This window comes from Peromyscus eremicus, chromosome 4 (genome assembly GCF_949786415.1).
Source record: "Peromyscus eremicus chromosome 4, PerEre_H2_v1, whole genome shotgun sequence".
Taxonomy (NCBI): Eukaryota; Metazoa; Chordata; class Mammalia; order Rodentia; family Cricetidae; genus Peromyscus; species Peromyscus eremicus.
The window spans coordinates 125,119,280-125,139,390 of NC_081419.1; the positions used below are offsets into that span (position 1 = coordinate 125,119,280).

Sequence of the window (20,111 nt, forward strand, 5' to 3'; positions counted from 1 at the left end):
CTCTGTGTGGTAGTCATCTTTACGTGGCTTATTTTTTATACTACCTTTACTGTCTCTTTAAAGACTTTATTTTTTAAAACTATGTATTTGTTTCTATAACTCTATATATCACTTTTTTTGTCTCTTTCAAGCCTACCTATCTTTTACATACATTGTAAACTATTACATCTGAATCTGTCTTATTGTGAATCTCTTGCCTTAAACTGCAGCAGCTGTGGCTGCTGGCTCCGCCCATCTCAGCTTCCCAACATGGCTACATTTACCGCCAGCTCTGGGAGCTATCGTGGGTCTATGCTTTTATCCAAGCAGCGTGTAGCCCAGAAACTTCTTTTTTTTTTGTTTTGTACTAGCAAAGGCTAAATCCACCACATAGCTTAATGTGTTACTTGCAGAGGCCTCATTCCTACCATACTGCAGGTCGAGAGTGCACACTAGGAACCCGCCAGTAGCTCAAACCGGCAGCTGCCGCTTATTTAAGAGAGACAATTAGGAAGCTGTTTTTAGGTCCGTTTTAGAATCTTTTTTCTAAGTTTTTAGGTGGAAACTCTTGCCACCACGTTGGACGCCAGATATTGGTGAAATTATTTAGGCCACTCCACGTAGTTAAAAGGAGATTTATTTAATGGCGTAACTTACAAATTAAGGGATAGGTAGGTCGCGGGGTCTGGGGAAGGTGTATCACAGTCCAGAAAGTTGCTTGCATCCATCTACCATTTCTCAGGTACCATTATATTCCTTCTCAGGTCTTTGATGGGATTGAAGACTAGCAGTTATAGTTACAACTTAGTAGATAGAACATATTAAGTATTAGATTCAGGTTCTTTAGGGTAGGACACCTTTTGGAATGATCTTTGTAACATGCCATTTATCTATGCTCTATACTTCTCTGGATTTTAATATGTGTTTCTTGCTTGATATTGTTTGCATTGGAAGTAGTTCCATCTTATCTAGGTCATTATCCCTCATTATTCCTGGACAATATTTGATAACCATTCCTTTGTATATAGTCTTGTATTAGGTTAGAACTTTCTTATTTAGACAAAAAGGGGGAGATGTAGTGGGTAGCCATTCCAGCTTTGTTCTGGAAGTTCCAACCCCCATTGAGACTTCGGCAACTGTCACGCCTACAAGGCGGGGCCAAGGGAGGCGCCTGGGGACCCGAGATCCAGATCGGCGAACGCTCTCTTGGTTCCAGGACGCTGGATGGTGGAGGTAGACAGAGGAGAGCTCCAGAGAACACCGCTGGACTGTGATACACCTTCCCCAGACCCCGCGACCTACCTATCCCTTAATTTGTAAGTTACGCCATTAAATAAATCTCCTTTTAACTACGTGGAGTGGCCTAAATAATTTCACCAATAGTCCACACTTGGGAGGCTGAGACAGAAGGATAGAAAGGAGTTCAAGGACTCCTGGACTACACAGCCAAGTTCAAGGTCAACCCGAGTAAGTTAGTGAATTGTCTCAAAGTTTAAAAAAAAAAAAAAGAAGAATAGGGGTTGGAGAGATGACTCATGACTCAAAGGTTAAGAGTACTTGCTGTTCTTACATAGGACCCTGGTTCAATTCCCAGTACCCACATGGTGGCTAAAAGCCATGTATGCTGTGCATATATATAATTGCAGACAAAACATTCTTTGCTTTGTTTTAGTTTTGGTTTTTTGAGACAGGGTTTCTCTGTGTAACTGCTCTGGCTGTCCTGGAACTCTCTCTGTAGGCCAGACTGGCCTCGAACTCACAGAGATCTGCCTGCTAAAGGCTTATGCTATCATGCCTGGCTTTTTTAAAAATTGTATTTTATTTTGAAAATAAAATGAGTGCTTAACCTGCATGTATGTCTGTGTTTGGTGCCTACACGGGCTAGAAGAGGCTATCAGATTTCCTGGAACCTATCACATGGGTGCTGGGAATTGAATTCAGGTCCTCTGGAAGAGCAGTCAGTGCTCTTTTAACTATGGAGCCATCTTTCCAGGCCTGAGAAAACACTCTTACACATGAAATAAAATTTAAAAAGAAGTTAAACAATATTTACATATGGAAGTAGTAGGTGAGGGAGAAGGTGTCTATGTCCAGTCTTGTTGAATCTGAGATGGCTAGAGTCACATGACTGGCTTTTTTCAATAGAACAAAGTAGAGGGCTAGAGAGATGGCTCAGAGGTTAAGAGCACTGGCTGCTCTTCCAGAGGTCATGAGTTCAATTCCCAGCAACCACATGGTGGCTCACAACCACATGTAATGAGATCTGGTGCCCTCTTCTGGAGTGCAAGCATACATGCAGGCAGAACATTGTATACATAATAAATAAATACATCTTTAAAAAAAAAAAGTAGAGATAATGCTATAGCATTCCCCTGCCTCAACCTGAAGAAGTATCATTGCTTTTATTCTCTTCCTTTTGAAGGTCATAACTTAAGGAAGCCAGAGCTTATTTACTGGAGAAGCCAGATGGAGGAGAACCAAGTATTCAGACCACAGCAGCAGCCGTTTTTCAGATGTGTGGAGTAGGCTGCTGAGCCACCATCAGCTTGCTGATTACAGACACAGTGAGCCCACACGAAACCATGCAACACAGAAAAGAGCAGTCCCAAGGTAAACATGTAAACTACAGAGGCAACAAACAAACAAATGGTTGTCATTTTAAGTCACCATGCTTTGGGTTAGCTTGCTAAGCAACAGAAAACCGATATTAGGTTCACAGTACAGTAATGAAATCTAATGGCCGAGGCTAGAAGGCAAGCTTCACCATGATCGCTCTGGCCCTCAGTTTCCACATCAGTGCAATGGGATTGTTTTGATTTCTACCTTGTCTTATTATATGAGGATTAAATGTGAAAATGAACGTTCTGTACACAGCATGAGGCAAGCAATTTCAACTTCTTTTTTAAAATATGTGTGAGTGTTTTACTTACACGTATGTGCCACAGAGGGCATTGAGTCTCCTGGAACTGGATAACAGATGGTTGTGAGACACCATGTGGTTGCTGGGAATTAAACTCAGGTTCTCTGAAGGTACAAGTACTCTTAACCACTAAGTCATCTCTCCAGCCCCTCAATTTTTTTCTCTTTATTTGGGGAGAGAGAGTCTGGTGTCGCGTAGCTTAGGCTAGACTGGAAATTCCCTGTATAACTGAGGGTAACCTTGAACTTCTAATCTACCTCCCGGGTGCTGAGAGCATAGGACTGAACTGCCACACTTTGCATTTACTCCCCTGACTTAGTGTTTGCATGTGGATGCCTGTGCCTGTGTGCTTATGCTTGTTTGGAGGACAGGTCAACCTCAGCTGTTGTTTGTCAGGTACCACCTTGGTTTTTGAGACAGTATTTTACTTGGCCTGGTACTCACCAAATAGGCTAGGCTGGATGGTCTTTAAGCCCCAGGGTTCCACCTGCCTTTGCCTGCTCAGTGCTGGCATTACAATTCTGTGCTATCACATCTTTTGGATGTTTTGCTTCCTCTAGGTTCATTGGATCAAACTCAGGTCCTCATATTTGGGAGGCATGTACTTTCCCTACTATGCTAGGTCTCCAACCCTCCTTTCCCTCCTTTCCCGGTTCTTTCCAGTCGTTGCTATGACAATTACCAACTGTCAAGGCACTGGAGAGTGTTCCATTTAGTATGCAGATGAGATCGTAATGAAGTTGGAGGTAGTCTGACAGTAACCCTGGCAGCCCTCTGAGACCCAATCATTTCAACCAGTCTACTTGAGGAGGAGCTTCTTGTTTCTGGCATCCTTGTCCTCCAAAGTAAACAGGATCCAGCAAGTAGAAGTCCTGGTAGGGGGTCTGGTGGAATGGCTCAGCCAGTCAAGGTACTTGCTGCCAAGCCCGTCTGACAACCTGAGTTCCATCTCCAGGCCCCATACAGTGGAGGGGAAAAGCAGACTCCCCTAAGTTGTTCTCTGATCCCCATTTCCCCTGCCCCCCTGCCCCCCCACATGCTCACGCATGCATACACACACACACACACACACATATATATAAAATGTCTGTTTGGTTTTTCGAGACAGGGTTTCTTTGTGTAACCTTGGCTGTCCTAGAACTAGCTCTGTAGACCAGGCTGGCCTAGAATTCACAGAGATCTGCCTGTCACTGCTTCCCAAGTGCTGGGATAAAAGGTATATGCCACTATCACCTGCTAAGTAAATTAAAAAAAAAAAAAAAAAAAAAAAAAAAAAAAAAAAAAAAAGGAAAGGAAAGAAAGAGAAAAGAAAAAAAGCAATCCTAGTTGTAGTGAGGTTCATATCTAAGGACTTGGGAGGTTACAACATAAGAATTGTCAAGAGCCGGGCGGTGGTGGCGCATGCCTTTAATCCCAGTACTCAAAAGGCAGAAGTAGGCGGTTCTCTGTGAGTTCAAGGCCAGCCTGGTCTGCAGAGTGAGTTCTAGGAAAGCCAGGGCTGTTTCACAGAGAAACTCTGTCTGAAACCTCCCACCCTTGCCCCCCAAAAAAGGAATTGTCAAGGGTTTGAGCCAGCCTGGGCTAAAGGTATGGTAAAATCTTTTCTTTAAAAAAAAAGGGGGGTGGGGGTGGGGGGCTGGAGAGATGACTCAGCAGCTTAGGGCACTTGCTACTTTTTCAGAGGACTCAGGTTTGGTGACTCACAGCTGGCTATAACTCCAGCTCTAGGGGATCTGGTGCCTGTCCTCTCTGGCCTTTGCAGTCACCTGCACAAACATAAACATGGTACACATACACACACAATACAAGAGATACACAAATAAAAACTCAGGCCACCTAGGCACTGCTCAGGTCAACACGATCATCAGAGGCAGGTGTGCTAATCCCAGGAAGACCTCTGCTTCACTCGGACAAAAGCCTGGCCCAGTGTCCTGTCCACTCTCCTCCCATATTCTTGACTCCTTTCTCCCGTAGTCCTCTGTACCTACTTTTCCCTTCCCAGAGCGAGCTTCTGAGCCACTCGGTACTTCAGAACCACTTATCATTTTCCTTCATAGCACTTAGGCTATCTAAAGCTTCAAGTCTTTTTCACATCTACTTTCTTTTCCTTCATAGCATCTATCTATCCATTCATCCATTCACCCATCTATCATCTATCTACCTATCCATCCATCCATCCATCCATCCATCTATCATCTATCATCTATCTACCCATCCATCCATCCATCCATCCATTCATCCATCCATCCATCCATCTATTTTGAGACAGGATCTGATGTATCTCAGGCTTATCTCAGCTCACTAATCCCAAGTGCTGGGATTGTAGTCAAGGGTCACCAGGTTCAGTTTATGCAGACTGTGGGAACTGAACTGAGGGCTTAGTGCAAGCTAGGCAGACACTGTACCAACTGAGCTACAGCCTCAGAGACAGACCTCTGGTTTGTTTGTGACTGGTCTCATGAACCCCAGGCTGGCCTCAAATTCCTGATCTTCTTGCCTCTACCTCCCAAGTACTGCCACTACAGGCATGCATCACCATGCCTAGCTGGGGAACCTTGAGATCATCTTGTTTAACCACTTCAGTTCACAGATGGGAAAACTGAGGGGGGGGGGGGCTGGGGGGGAAGACAATGGCTTTAGATTGCAGACACCCAGATAATTGTGGATACTCAGGCAATTGGGATCAAACTTCACAGACCTGTCTGGGAGAGGCTCATAAAAGGTGACTGCCACCTCTCTAACGCCATCACTACATATCTGCAAGCCACCATCGGTCCCACTTCATGGTGGGGGCAGGAGTGTCTCTTTGGGAGCAGAGGTGCCAGTCAGCTGACAAACTGAGAAAGGAGGGCTGGAGAGGGTGGAAAGCCTATCCCTGAAACAGTTATTCTGAGGCAGCTGGGGATAATGACTGGTACAGAAATAACCCAGCCTCCTCACCCTTGTTTCAGCCCTCACACCTCTGTCCTACCAGAGGTGAGGCTAACACTCAATAGCGTTCAGCAGCACTCACGTAAACTGTCTCCTAGGGGGCTCACAGTCTGATGGAGGAGGTCAGCTAGGGACCTCAGGCTGCTAAGTACCTGGGTTCGGGAGCTCAAAGAGAGTAGGTCCTCAGAAGAAAAGAAACCCCCTGAATAAACTCGACAAATGCATGCAAGTTGTTTAGTTCACAAGTTCAGAGAGGGAGGCCACACTGCCAAATTCCCGGGTTGTTTGCCGTCTTAGTGAGTGGAAACATCAGGAATTTTAGAGAAGGCAAAAACTAAAAAGAAGGGGTTTGACCAATTTTGGGTTTTTTTTTTTGGGGGGGGGGTACTGACTATGAAGCCAAGTGTTTGCTACACAAGAGAGAATTTTGAGACTCCACAGAAGAATTTTGATCAAAAGGAGAATCTACTCCGGTGGGCATAGCAGAAGGAGTCCTGTGTCTGTTTGGAGGAGGAAACGTGTGCAAATAGAGTGAGGATGAGGGTAGATTGAAAGGCAGAAAACCCTATGGTATTCTGAATAGGCAGCTCTGCGTAGGAAGGGTACAGGGCCTTGTTCTCTAGAGGGTTATTACCAGCTTTTCCTAGATTCTAGACTGTAGAATCTAGAGTCACGCCCCCTACGGTACCCAACTTTTGCTAGTCTAAACTCCAAGTTTGAGGTGGAAAAGTGCTGCTGGAAACCTAAACCTAGACCAGGGGTCCGGGCAGAAGAGACTTCAGTTCCCAGGATGCTTCGCTCTACAGCAGGGAAGGCGGCGCATGCTTCTTTGAAGAAAGGAAGGGACTAGCCGGCTAGTCTCTCTCGCTAGGCGTAGTGCGGGAAAGCTAACACAACGCCATCTTCGGCGGGGTCAAACCAACCGTTTGCATGCTTGATGGGACGCTCATGTTTTGTCTCGTCACCTATTACAGGTGCTTGACTGAAATGCGCTTCTCGGTTAGAATTCTCACTGCTAAGCTTTACGATGAGAACTCCAGTTCACTTCCCCAGCCTACTACCCGAACGCTGGCTGCCAGGCGACACAGAACAAGCCAGCATGGCGGCACTCAGCCGGCGCCTCCGAGGGCGGGCCGGCTCCACCCTTTCCGGCTCCGCCCGTCCCTGGTCGGGAGGGGGCTTCCGCTTCCGGCATTGGAGGCTGTAGCCTCGCTCTGGTCCCTGCGGCTGGCGGCCGAGCCGTGTGTCTCCTCCTCCGCCGCCGCCATATTGTCTGTGTGAGGAGAGGGGAGCGCGGCTGCTGCCGCTGCCGCTTCCACCGCAGGTACCGAGGGAGCCGTGGGCTGAGGTCATCGGGGCGCGCGGGTGAGCCCAGGCCGAGGCAGCAGGGCGAGGTCGCCCCGCACGCCCTCAGCCTCCTCCCAGGCCTCCTGTCGCCTTCCCCTGCCCCCCTCACCGCACACAGCAGCCGAGGCCCCTGCAGTCCATCCCGGACGCTCGCGGCCGCCCGGGAGGGCGCAGAGCGAGGCAGAGGGATCGGCCGGTGGGAGGGTGGGGAGCTGGCTGTCAGACTCCTGGTTCTTGCGGGAGGGAGGCTGGACTGGGCGGAGACTAAGGGACAACTTGGAGGTGGGGTGGCGGGAGGGGGAAGGGACTGGGGGGGACGCGCGCGGGTGCTGGGGAAGCGCACCGAGGGATCGGGGCCTGCAGGGCAGAGTGGCGTGGATCCTTGCGCCGCGCGGGGCAGCAGCGAGAGGGGCCTTCTATGGTTCCTCTGGGCGGGGCTGAACTTCCTACCTGCAGACCCGGTGCAAGGTGGAGGGGGCCCGGGGCGGGGTTTTTGGTGAGGGAGGGCGAGGGGAGCACGAATTGGGGCCGGCCGACCAGGTGGATTTGGGCTTGAGGTCTCCTTGGGGGCCTGGGTGGAGGAGAAGAGGTACGTAGAAGGAGAAAGGTTGGCTAAGAGTATACATATTAATGACCTTTTGAAAGAAGAGTACTTTCGAATTTGTTTCTTTGATTTTTGCAGTGTTGGAACAGATCTAGATTAGGCTGGTGATGGGTGAAACTTCTGGAGTTTGTTTTGGGGAAGCAAAGTCAGAGTTGGGAGAATTGCTGCCTTGTCTTTGCTTTTGTGGGGGAAGAAAGTGTTCTGAAAAGGTGACAGGTTATTTGGGAAGAATTGATTTTCTTGTAACTGTTAAATTCTTTTGGAAAGGGCCTAGGGGAGAAAAAATGAAAACCAAAGTAGGAAGGGAAGATCCCCCTCCCCGAGAGTTGAAGACCTCATTTCGTCAAATAACTGGCCGTATAGGCCAGTGGCAATGAACTAAACTTCCCTAGGTTCTCAAATATCAGAGCCACTGACTTAGCCGTGTTACCTAAACTCTGTAGGCTTTGTTTTCCTACTTGTAAAATGGTGGTATTTCCTAGCTTGCAAGTTTATGCTAAGGAGTGTCTAAGATAGTTTGTATCAAGCGTTTACTAGACTATGTAGCAGACCGTAAGTGCTCAGTAGATCTGACTTGTTACTAAAGGGGCTAGTTGATATGCTCAGAATTTCTCCCATCTACTGAAGTTTATTGTTAGGGATCACTTCAGCATTCATCTTTGTAGTTATTACAAGTCAGTTGGTAATAATTGCTTAGTACACCTGAGGCTGAAAGTCCAGGACAAACACTAACTTCCCTGTATGTTGTCTTGAAAAGTTCATCTGCTGCAGTCCTACCAGGGCAAGTTTGTCCTTCCTTGACTTTGAAATATTTGGCTTTAGTTTGTTATTAGAGGAGGATGTGTAACTTGAAGAAAGAAGGAAAGGGTTGGATATTTACTTAGATTGGTTTTATTAATAGTTGCAAACTTAGGTTACTCTTTGGCAACTTTTTTTTTGAAACAAACTAAGCACACCGTACCTGCTTTATTTTGGCTTTTATGGAAAACAAGAACAGAAAGTCAAGTACTCAAGGGGGATCATGAACCAGTTTCTGGGTTACCTGGAAGTTGGAATTTGGATGAACTTGGTAACATTTCCATGGTGTGCTTTTGGTTCTTGCGCCCTGTGTTGCTGTTTGCTTGCTTTTGTGTTTTGAAACAAGCTTACTCTATAGCCCAGGATGTCTTGAGTCTACTCCACTCAGCCTTCAAAAGTACTGGAATTACAGGTGTGGTTACCACATCCAACTTCTTGGTACTGGATTTATCTCCGAACATAACATTTTGTATGTGTGTATATATTCATGAGTGTATACCTTTTTGTCTGTAGGTGAATGTGGAGGCCAGTGGTGGATGTCAGGTGTCTTCCTCAGTTTCTCTCTGCCTTTTTTATTAAAGTTTTTTTTTTTAAAAATATTTGTTTATTTACTTATTTGTGTATGTATGTCCATAGAGGTCAGAGGAGATTATTGGATGGATCTCCTGGAACTGGAGCTACAAATGGTTGTGAGCACCATGTGAGTGCTGGGAATTGAATCTAGGTCCTCTGGAAGAACAACCAGTGCTCGTAACCACTAAACCATCTCTCCAGCCCCTCATTAATTTTTTTTTTTTTTAAAGATCTGTGTCTGTGGATTGTTGGGTGATGGTGATGCACACCTTTAATCCCAGCACTCAGGAGGCAGAGGCAGGTGGATCTCAGAGTTCAAGGCCAGCGTGGTTTACAGATCAAGTTCTAGGACAACCAGGGGAGAAACCCTGTCTTGAAAAACAAAAACAAAAAATCTGTATCTTGTGGGGATATGTGTGTGTACATGAATGCTGGTGGCCAGAAGAGGGTTGGAAACTTTGGAGCTGGAATTATAGGCAGTTGTGAGCTGCCCAATATGTTTAGTGGGAACTGAACGATCAGACCTCTACAAGAGCAATACTCATTCTTAGCTGGTAGGCTCTCTCTCAGCCCCTCTACCTTATTTTATCTTGAGACAGGGTTTCTGTGTGTAGCTCTGGCTGTCCTGGGACTTGCTCTGTAGACCTGGCTGGCCATGAACTTGGAGATCTGCCTGCCTCTGCCTCATGAGTACTGGCATTAAAGGCATGCACCACCGCTGCCACTACCACCCAGCATTTTATTTTATTTTCCTGAGACAGTATCTCACTAAATCTGGAACTCCATGATCTAGCTAGACTGGCTGTCCAGCCAGCCCCAGGGATCCTCTTGTTTCTCCTTCCCACCTATGCTGGGATTTCTACACCTGACTTTTTATGTTGATGCTGAGGATTGAATTTAGGGCTTTATGCTTTGTTTGTTTGGTTTTTTTGAGACAGGGTTTCTCTGTGTAGCTTTGGTGCCTTTCCTGGATCTGCTCTGTAGACCAGGCTGGCCTTGAACTCACAAACATCCACCTGCCTCTGCCTCCTGAGTGCTGGGATTAAAGGCGTGCACCACCACCACCACCACCACCACCACCACCACCACCACCACCACCACCGCCCGGTGGCCTTATGCTTTTATAGCAAGCACTTTACGAATTTAGTACCTCCTCAGGCCTGACCAAAACATTTTTACATCTTACAGTCATTTAAAGACAAGGAAGACTTTATTAGAAATTGGATTTAAGCAAGGTGGTGGTGGTGGTGGTGGTGCACGCCTTTAATCCCAGTACTTGGGTGGCAGAGGCAGGCAGATCTCTGAATTTGAAGCCAGCCTGGTCTACAAAGTGAGTTCCAGGACAGCCAGTGCTACACAGAGAAATCCTGTCTTGAAGGGAAAAAAAAAAAGAAATGAAATTGGATTTAAAGCCTTAACTTGGGGCAGATGATACCCCATCTGTGTATGTGTCACCATATTTTGATCTACACAATCTGTAAATACACTGTTATATAGTAGAAAAGGACTTTGCAGGTGTAGTTAATGTTAAGACTCTCTGAAAGATTTTGTTTTAAATTATATGTATGTGGGTACTGATGGAGGCCAGAAAAAAAGGTGTTGAGTCCCCTACAGTTAGAGTAACAGACAGTTGTAAACTGCCTGTTGGGGATTGCTAGGAATGAAACTCAGGTCCTATGGAAAGAGCAGTACTTGCTCTTACCCACTGAGCCATCACTCCAGCCCCAAAAATCTTAAAATAGGAAATTAACCTGGATCCTAGCTTAGTCACAGACTGATTACATGAGCACTTAAAGTCAGTACTTTTCCCAGCTGTATTAGATTGGTGTATGGGGAAATCAGACATTTAAAGCATGAGATGACTCCATTAGGTACATTTAGATAAGGCTGCAAAGAGAATATGAGAAGGAATGTGGGTAGCCTCTAGTGTTTGACAGCAAGGAAATGGAGACCTCGGTCCTACAACCACAAGGAGCTGAATGCCAACATCCGAATGAAGTTAGAAGTGGATCCTCTCCAGAGATCTCAGCAAGCAAAATGGCTTTCATATAACTTAATTTTGGCCTTGAGACCCTAACCTAGACAGGCTTACCCAATTTATATATATATATATATATAACAAAAGAGAATAAATTTGTGATGATATAAGTCACTACATTGATGGTAATATGGTAGCAGAACACTAGATTAGATTTTGGTACCAGGAGCAGGGTGTACTGTTACCTAAACATAGAAGTGGCAGTGGGTGGAGGCTGGAAGAATTTTGAGGAGTATGATAGAAAAGACCTAGAACAGATTGTTAGTAGGAATGTGGATGTTAATGACTTCACTAGTGAAGACTGAGATAGGAGTGAGTTACATGTTACAGCAAACTGAGGAGAGATGACTGGCCAGCAAACTGAGCAGAAGTTATAGCTTGTGCTTTTATGGAAGACAGAGTTTGTAAGTTGATTTGCAAATAAACTTAAATTTTTTTTTAAACACTTAGATGTTCTCTGTGAAATTAATGAAAGCCCCATTCTTGATAATTTTATGCCTACAGGAACATTGCTAGTGTCCACTGAAAGAAGTAGGAAAAATTAAAGAGGATTGTTGAACTAGTGTTGCTTTTCATATAGAGGGGTGTGTGTGCGCGCGCGCTCACACCCTTGCCTCAAGTGGAACCAAGAGCCTAGGGGATTGGAACACAAAACAACAGAGGATTTTCTTTGGGCAGGACATGGAGTGGATTTTGGATTTGCTTTCGGTATATTTCTTCTTATATTTGTGTCCCAAATGTTTTAGTTAATATATTGTAGCCCAGAACATCTTATACCTAAATTAAATGATGAGGTTTTTGTTGCTGGTTTTTGTTTTGAGGTAGGATTTTGCCATGTATCCCTTGCTAGCCTGAAACTCACTACACCAGGCTGGCTTGGAAGGAGCTGGTTGAGTAACCTCACAAATGCTGGCATTACAATTATATGCCACCACTCCTGGCTTAGATTTAGATTTTTCTTTTAAACCTGGAAGCATTAGATGAGACTTTTGGACTTTGGGTTGATGCTATAGTGGTTTGAGACCTTTGGGAACTTAACTTGGTATAGGATGAATGTATTTTGTGGGTAGGAGAATGTAAATCTTTGGAGGCTGGAGGATGGACTTTGGAGACAATGACCTCCCTAAAATGTTGGTACCCTAATCCCTAAAATATTATGTGGCAGAAGGAAAACTATTTAGGGCAGTGGTTCTCAGTCTAATACAGTTCCTTGTGATGACCCCCACCCATAAAATTATTTCCATTGCTACTTCATAACTAATTTTGCTACTGTTATGAATCATAATATGCACCCCCTCTGAAAAGGTTGTTCAATTCCCAAAGGGGACTTGACCCACAGGTTAAGAACTGCTGATGGAGGGACTTTAAGGGACTCAAAGGATTATTCTGTCTTTTTGTTTGTTTGTTTGTTTGTTTTTGTTTTTCCCCTGGAGCTTTAGTCTAAGCCATGGGTCCTTAAAAAGCAAAGAACCTACTGGATGTGGAAGTCCATGCCCTTAATCCCAGCGTTCCAAAAGCAGAGACAAGTGAGTCTATGTGTTTGAGGCCAGCCAGGACTATATAGTGAGACTCTTTTTTTTTTTTTTTTTTTTTAAGCCAAGAGCTTTGGGTGGAGTCAGAGATTTCATGCTGCCATTCTGGGAGCTGGCAACAGGGAAATTATGAATGTAGCAGCCTTGTGCAGCAAAGAGAACCCTAGCTGACAGCCATCAACGGTGCCAGATCTCCAGTCCTACAGCCATAGGAAATCAAGCCAACAACCTGAGTGAGCTGGGAGCAGATTCCTCCCAGAGCTTCCAGCCAGAAAAACAGCTCGTTGATACTTTGAGTTTGGCCTAGTTGGATACTCAACAAGACCCAGTTAAGCCCATTCTGCTTTTCTGACTTACAGAAACTGCTATAATTTGTGTTGCTTTGTTTGTAGTAATTTCTTACAGCAACAATAGAAACTTTACACTGGCATTTGCTAGCTTTATTTCAGAATGTTAGGGTGGTGATTCTCTAGGAAACAAAGGCAGCAAAGATTATTTACAGAATAATGGTATAGAGTAGAACTTATGCCTCGTGCTTGATGTTTAAAATGTGTATGAGTGTGTTGCCTGCACTTTTGTCTAGTGCCCGTGGGGACCAGAAGAAGGCATTGGTTCCGCTGGAACTAGAGAGAATTCTAGATGATTGTATGCCTCCATGTAGGGGCTGAGAATTGAACTGAGGTTCTCTTAACCCAAGTGCTCTTAACAGCTGAACCATCTCTCAAGCCCTTGATGTTTAAATATTCTGTTCCTGTCCTTAGATGCAATATGAAGGGACTAGATAACCTGCCGAAATGCTGGTTCTAGTGCTGAATCACTTTAGCAGCATCGCTAAGTTGGTAGTGTCTATCTGTCCTCTTATAGTTCAGCTCACTCAAAGTTATTTTCCCTGCCATTGTCATTTGAGGTTAGATTTAGCAATCATATCTACAAAATGTAGTTTATTTGTTTTTGAGAAAGGATCTCATTCTGTAGCCCAGACTTTCCTAGAACTCACGGTGATTCCCTGCCTTGGCCTTCCAAGTGCTGGTATTACATGTGGGATCCACTGTGCTCCTTGGCTTTCTTTAATGGTGTCCTCAAGTTAGAATCATAAGATTTGGACTAACTAAACATTAGAGTAGAGAGTAAGACCATTTCTTTCATTGAAATACACTTGACAAGGTAACATTTCAGGGTATGAAGGATTTTTGAAATTATATGCTTGAGTTTGGTTTTTAGACTTTACAGTAAGGAAAATTACCCTCTGAAGGGCAACCAAGAAGGTTCTAGAGCTGTCCAAAGGATCCTAGTCATGGCTTTGGACCTGTATTCTCTGATTACCCTAAAATACTTGGGACTGTAATTAGTTCTTTCTGCCTACTTCGTCATTGAGTCATTGGGAGGATTAGTTGAGAGACTATATAAACACATTTAGCATGATATCTAGCACAGAAGATGTCCCCAACATATTAACTGTTTATAACATTTATGGTAACTTGACAACTTGACTGTAGATATATAATTGCAGAAACTTACATCTAATGTGATTTGCCAAGGACTTAGCATTTTCAGACAATAATTAATAATGCTTGTAATAACTGGTTTAAAATTATAAGCCAGACATGGTGGCGCACAGCCTTAATCCCACTACTTGGGAAATAGAGGCTGGTGGATCTCTGTGAATTCAAGGCTAGCTTGGTCTACATAGTAAGTTTTAGAATAGCCAGGGCTGTGTAGAGAGAACCTGTCTCAATCACAATTCACTGAGTCACCAGGGCCAAGTTTCTTGCACAAGAATAATGGCTGCTTAAGCCTAAATTTCTTTGGACTCATAAGATGGATGATTTCAAAGTGGCATATTTAGTTGTTGCCTAATGGATGGGGACACACACACACACACACACACACACACACACACACAGGGCAGGGTGAGCAGGACTAGAGAGAAGTGTAGGCCAATTAGCTTTATTTTATTTATTTTTTGTTTCCTTTGGGTCGGTTGGTTTGTTTGAGACAGGGTCTCATTATGTAGACCAAGCTGACCTCAAACTCATGGCAGTCCTGCTGCTGGCCTATGAGTACAGGAATTTGGGTACAAACCACCATGCTTGACCCAGTTAGCTTGTTTAATTTTTCTTTTTTGTGTTTTTCTTTGTTGTTCTCTTATTTATTTATTTTAAGGTAGGGTCTCATATAACCTAGACTGACCTTGAATGTGCTGGAATTACAGGTACTCACCACTATGGCTGGTTTATGTCCCACTGGGAATGAAACCCAGGGCTTTATGCATGCTAGGCAAGCACTCTACTATCTGAGCTCCATTCCTCAACTCCTAGCTAGCTATTTGAATGAAGAAATTCCTCTAGAATTATTAAGGAAAAGTGGCAGCTGTTTAAGTTATAGATAGAATGTGTTTGTGTTTTTGAGCCTAAGTTTTAACTATGTAACTGATTGGCTTGGAACTCACTATGTAGATCAGGTTGGTCTTGAACTCAAGAGATCCTCCTAAGTGCTGGCGTTGAAAGACTTGTGCCATTTTTTAAATTTTTTGAGCATATCTCTTGTAGTCCAGGCTAGTCTCAAATTCACTAAGTATCTGAGGATGATCTTGAGCTTCTACTCTTCGTCCCTCGACTTCCCAAGTGCTGGGATTATAGGCCTAAATCTTATAATTTATGTGTCACATCTCAAATGCCCCCACTTTATTTGTTCTTTTAACACTGTGATCTTAGGAGTTTTTCTGAGTTTTTTTTTTTTTTTAATTAGCTGAAACATTTTAGTGTGGTTGGAAAAGTGAACAGTTGGATTTTTTTCCCCACAGAAAAGAAACAATAATTTCTAGCCAATATTTAAATATTTTGTTACAGATCAGAATCCAGCAGTTGTTGACCAAACATGTTATAGATCAAGGGTTGAGTCTTTTAAAAAGTTTGAAGTAATAGATAATCACATCACAAGATAAAGCTAGGAGTGGTGGTGTTATTGGTTTCTGCAAATTATGTGTCTTTTAGCCTTAGATAAAAAACAAAAAAACAAAACAAGCTGGGCGGTGGTGCACGCCTTTAATCCCAGCACTCAGAGGCAGAGGCAGGCGGATCTCTATGAGTTCGAGGCCAGCCTGGTCTACAGAGCGAGATCAAGGAAAGGCACAAAGCTACACAGAGAAACCCTGTCGTTACCCCCCCCCCAAAAAAAAACTCTACTTAACAACAGTTGCTATGGTGGGTGAGCTCTTTTTACATTGTAATGTAATGTTTTCTTACATGAAAAAAATATTGTTACCTAAAAATTTTAGAAATAAGTGTAATGGTTAGAGGAATTTTATAATTTGTATGTGTCAGATTTCATACCTTTTTAGTCTGTTCTTTTAACACTGAGTCTTGTGAGGATTTTTTTGAGTGGTTTTTATTAGCTGAAACATTTTAGTTTTACAAAAGTGAGCTCTTGGAATTTTTCTAGTTATGACTAATGCTCTAATGAGCATTTCTCAATTTAGCTATCTGATATTCTATGAATTTTAAGAAAATCACCCTATTAAAAATGAATAGGTGGGGCTGGAGAGAATGGCTCAGCAGTTAAGAACACTAGCTACTCTTCTCAGAGGGCCTGAGTTCAATTCCTAGCACTCACATAGTGGCTCACAACCATCTAACTCCAGTTCCAAGGCATCTGATGCCTTCTTATGGCCTCTATTAACAGAAGATAAGAAGTTCTGGTAATATGTGCCTGTGAGATAGAAGCCAATCTACATAGCATGTATGTATGTATGTGTGTATGTATAGTGTGTGTGTGTGTAATATATAGTATATATCTACAATTATATAGTATATCCTGTCTCAAGAAAAGATACTCCCTCTAAAATGGGGAGGGGGTAATTTATTAGAAAATTGTCACTTTTGTATCAGAAAGTATAAAGTAGACATTTGGACTAGTCAAAAGATATTCATTCAGCAGCCCCTGAATACTTGCTATACTTCTGGCAGGTACTGTACTAAGGACCTCTAGATGTCCTTGCCCTCAACTTCCCAATTGGCTGGCATTTTGTCATAAAAAATATACTGTGTTTCAGCTTAGTAGCTTTTGGTGGTGCCATGAGGACCTTCCTTTGCCCTGGGTATAATTTCTAATACAGCTGTAGGAACTGGATGGGAGAGAACTGGATTTAGAGTTAGCTGAAGTTGCCAGGGGTCAGGAAGGCTAGGAGGCTAGTGGGAAGAACTCTACTCTGAGAGTTGAGGATCAAAGCTCCACAGCCTCTCAAGCTTTGATTTTTGTCACCTCTACAGCTGGAGTAATAGCTACATGAGATGACTTACTTACTATTCTTCAGTTTCTTCATCTGTAAAATGGGGATAGTACCCTACACCTCCGAGGATTCTTGTGAAGAGAAGATTATTAATGAAATCACCAGCTGTTATCATGTTGCTACTCTTTATTCGTGATTTTCACTTTCTGATGCCAAGAGTTATTTTTTAGAGAGATTCTTGACTTGTACATCTTGTTTCTGGTATGGCCTGCCAGGTGAGTGAGGTACTGAATTGCTGTTTAGGTGTGGATCAGTAAGTCAGTCACACCCAGTATATATAGGTTGCCTCCCTTACCCAGGGACAGACAGATCTAAGATTCTTCCTCCTTTATTTATTTATTTACTTACTTACTTGTTTGTTGATTGATTGATTGATTGATTCTCCATATCTAGGATTCTCTTGTTTCTAGATTGAATTCATCTTGTTTCAGACTCAGGAAGAGTTCTAGCTTTGTTCATCTGTAGACACCATGGCCTTTAATTAGAGGTATTATATTTTTTAAAATATTTTAATTATGTGTATTTGTATTAGTCTATGGGGGGTTGTGTGTGCATGTGAGTGTAGGTGTCTTAGGAAGACAGAGGATCCCCTAGAGCTGAGTTACAGGCAGTCATGAGCCACCTGAAATAAGTCTCAGGAACTGAACTATACTTTAAGAGCAGTATGCACTCAAACCCTGAGCCATCTCTCCAGCACCTAGAGATGGTATTTTCAGTGATACTGTAATCATAGATGGGAATTACTTGCCTATACTGTATTAAGAATGTACCTATAGCATCTTTTCTGTACTGCAGTCTCTTGTTTTTATGAATTTGGGTTTGTTTGTTTGTTTTTGATTTTTGAGACAAAGTTTCTCAAACTTTGTAAACAAGCCTGGCCTCGAACTCACAGAGATCCACCAGCCTCTGCCTCCTGAGTGCTGAGATTAAAGTGGTGTGCCACCACTGCCCAGCATATGCAATTTGTTTTTATTTTGGGTGTTTTTTTGTAGTCCTGACTGTCCTGGAACGCTATTGAGACCAGGATTGACCTACCTCTGCTTCTTGAGTGCTTGGATCAAAGGCATGTGCCACCACCACATGATTTGTTTTTATTTTGAGTGGTCTCTCTTCATGTAGTTCTGGCTGGCCTAGAGTGTGCTGTGATCCTCCTGCTTCAGCCCCCAAGCCCTAGGATTGTAGGCATATATCACCAGGTCCCTACTTCTTTTGTCTTTAAGTGTGTGTGTGTATATGTGTGTGTGTGTGTGTGTGTGTGTGTGTATTGTTTGTTTTGTTTGTTTTTTGTTTTTTCAAGACAGGGTTTCTCTGTGTAGCTTTGGAGCCTGTCCTGGATCTCACATCGTAGACCAGGCTGGACTCAAACTCACAAAGACTTGCCTGGCTCTGCCTCGCAAGTGTTGGGATTAAAGGCGTGCACCACCATCGCCCAGCAAGTTTTTATGTATATTTTTTAATGTTAGGTAAGTGTTCTGTCGCGCGCGCACACACCCTTGACCCATTTTTGTTGACTTTTTTACATTTACGTATAGCGTATGGATGCACACTACGCCATGTGTGTGAGTGGAGGTTAGAGAATAATGTTTGGGAGTAGTGTCACTTCTACTACATGGTACCCGGGATTGAGTTCAGGTTAGGCTACAGGTGCCTTTACCCACTGACCCATGCACTATGTAGACCAGACTGACAGAACTTTCAGTGGTCTTTCTGTCTCTGCCTGTCTGGCTTTGCTTTGATTTGGGGAGGGGTGGATTTTGTTGTTCTTTTGGGGGTAGGGTGGCATGCTGGGGAGTAAACCCTGGGTCTTGCCCATGCGAGGTAAGCACTCTACCACTGAGCTATAGCTATAGCTCCTGCTTTGCTGTATATTTTTAAGTCATAAACTGGAATGGAGAAAGGAATGGATAATCCTATGTGAGACAGCGTTGAGATAGGGAATTAGACTATAGTCCAGGCTAATTTGGAACTCACTGTATTAGCCCAGACTGGCTTGCTTATTTGTTTGTTTGTTTATTACACATATAGTGTTCTGTCTACATGCCAGAAGAGGGCACCAGATCTCATTATAGATGGTTGTGAGCCACCATGTGGTTACTGGGGATTGAACTAGGGACCTCTGGAAGAACAGCCAGTACTCTTAACCTCTGAGCCACCTCTCCAGCCCCCAGACTGGCTTTGAACTCAGCAAGCCTCCTGTGTCAGTCTCCCAAGTGCTAGGATTACAAGTATGAGCCACTACACCCAGCTGAGACATAAATTCTTTTCTGTTTTTATAGAAGTGATAGGATTTGTTGCAAATGGGGATGAACTCTTTTATATTACATGCATACGTGCATGAATAGAGGTCAGAGGACAACTTTCGGGAGTCAGTTTTTTGTTTGTATCATGGGGATCCTTGAGATTGAACTCAACAGCCATTTGGCTGACCCAATAAGGCTCTTTGTTTGCAAGTGCTTTTGTTTGTTTTTAAGATGACCAGGTTGGCCTTGAACTTGTAGGGACCATCCTACCTCTGTCTCCTAAGTATAAGGCTTACAGGCATATACCACCATGCCTGGCATAACTCATAAACTCTCTCATTTATTTTTGTTTTCTCTCCTTTTGGGGTTGGAGTTTTTGAGACAAAGTCTTGGCTTGTATAGCCAAGGTTGGTCTTTAAAGTAATCCTTCTGTCTGATTCTCCAGCATGCTGAGATTACAGGGGTAAACCATAATGCACAGTGAACAGTACATTTTTTGGGTGTGTATTGCTGTGGCTTTTAACATTCTAGGTAAGTGCTCATAGTTGAACTGTAGCCCCAGTCTCCAGACTCTTTTGTCTCTTTTTCTTTTGATTTTTGTCTCCGTGGGACTGAAGGTTGGACCTGTGGTTCTGCACTTACTGGATAAGCACTCTTCCCAGCACTCATCCTTTAAAAAACAAAGCTTGGAGGGATTGGGGATTTAGCTCAGTGGTAGAGCGCGCTTGAAGACCCTGGGTTCGGGCCTCAGCTCTGGAAAAAAAAAGCTTGGTAATCAAAACAGTAAATTTTCAAACGTGTTGAGGGTTTTTTTTTTCCCCTATGTACTTTAGTTGGAGATTATTTTCATTATTTACTTCT

General features: G+C 43.6%; 1 protein-coding gene across 1 annotated transcript in view; it reads left to right on the forward strand.

Annotated features, from left to right (window-relative positions):
* The first annotated feature begins 7,012 nt into the window (after positions 1–7,012).
* The window catches only part of Csnk2a1 (casein kinase 2 alpha 1), a 44,877-nt gene continuing 31,778 nt past the window's right edge, over positions 7,013–20,111 (forward strand). Inside the window, 1 exon segment of the mRNA XM_059261618.1 lies at positions 7,013–7,154. The gene's annotated coding sequence lies outside the window, so the exon portion shown is untranslated.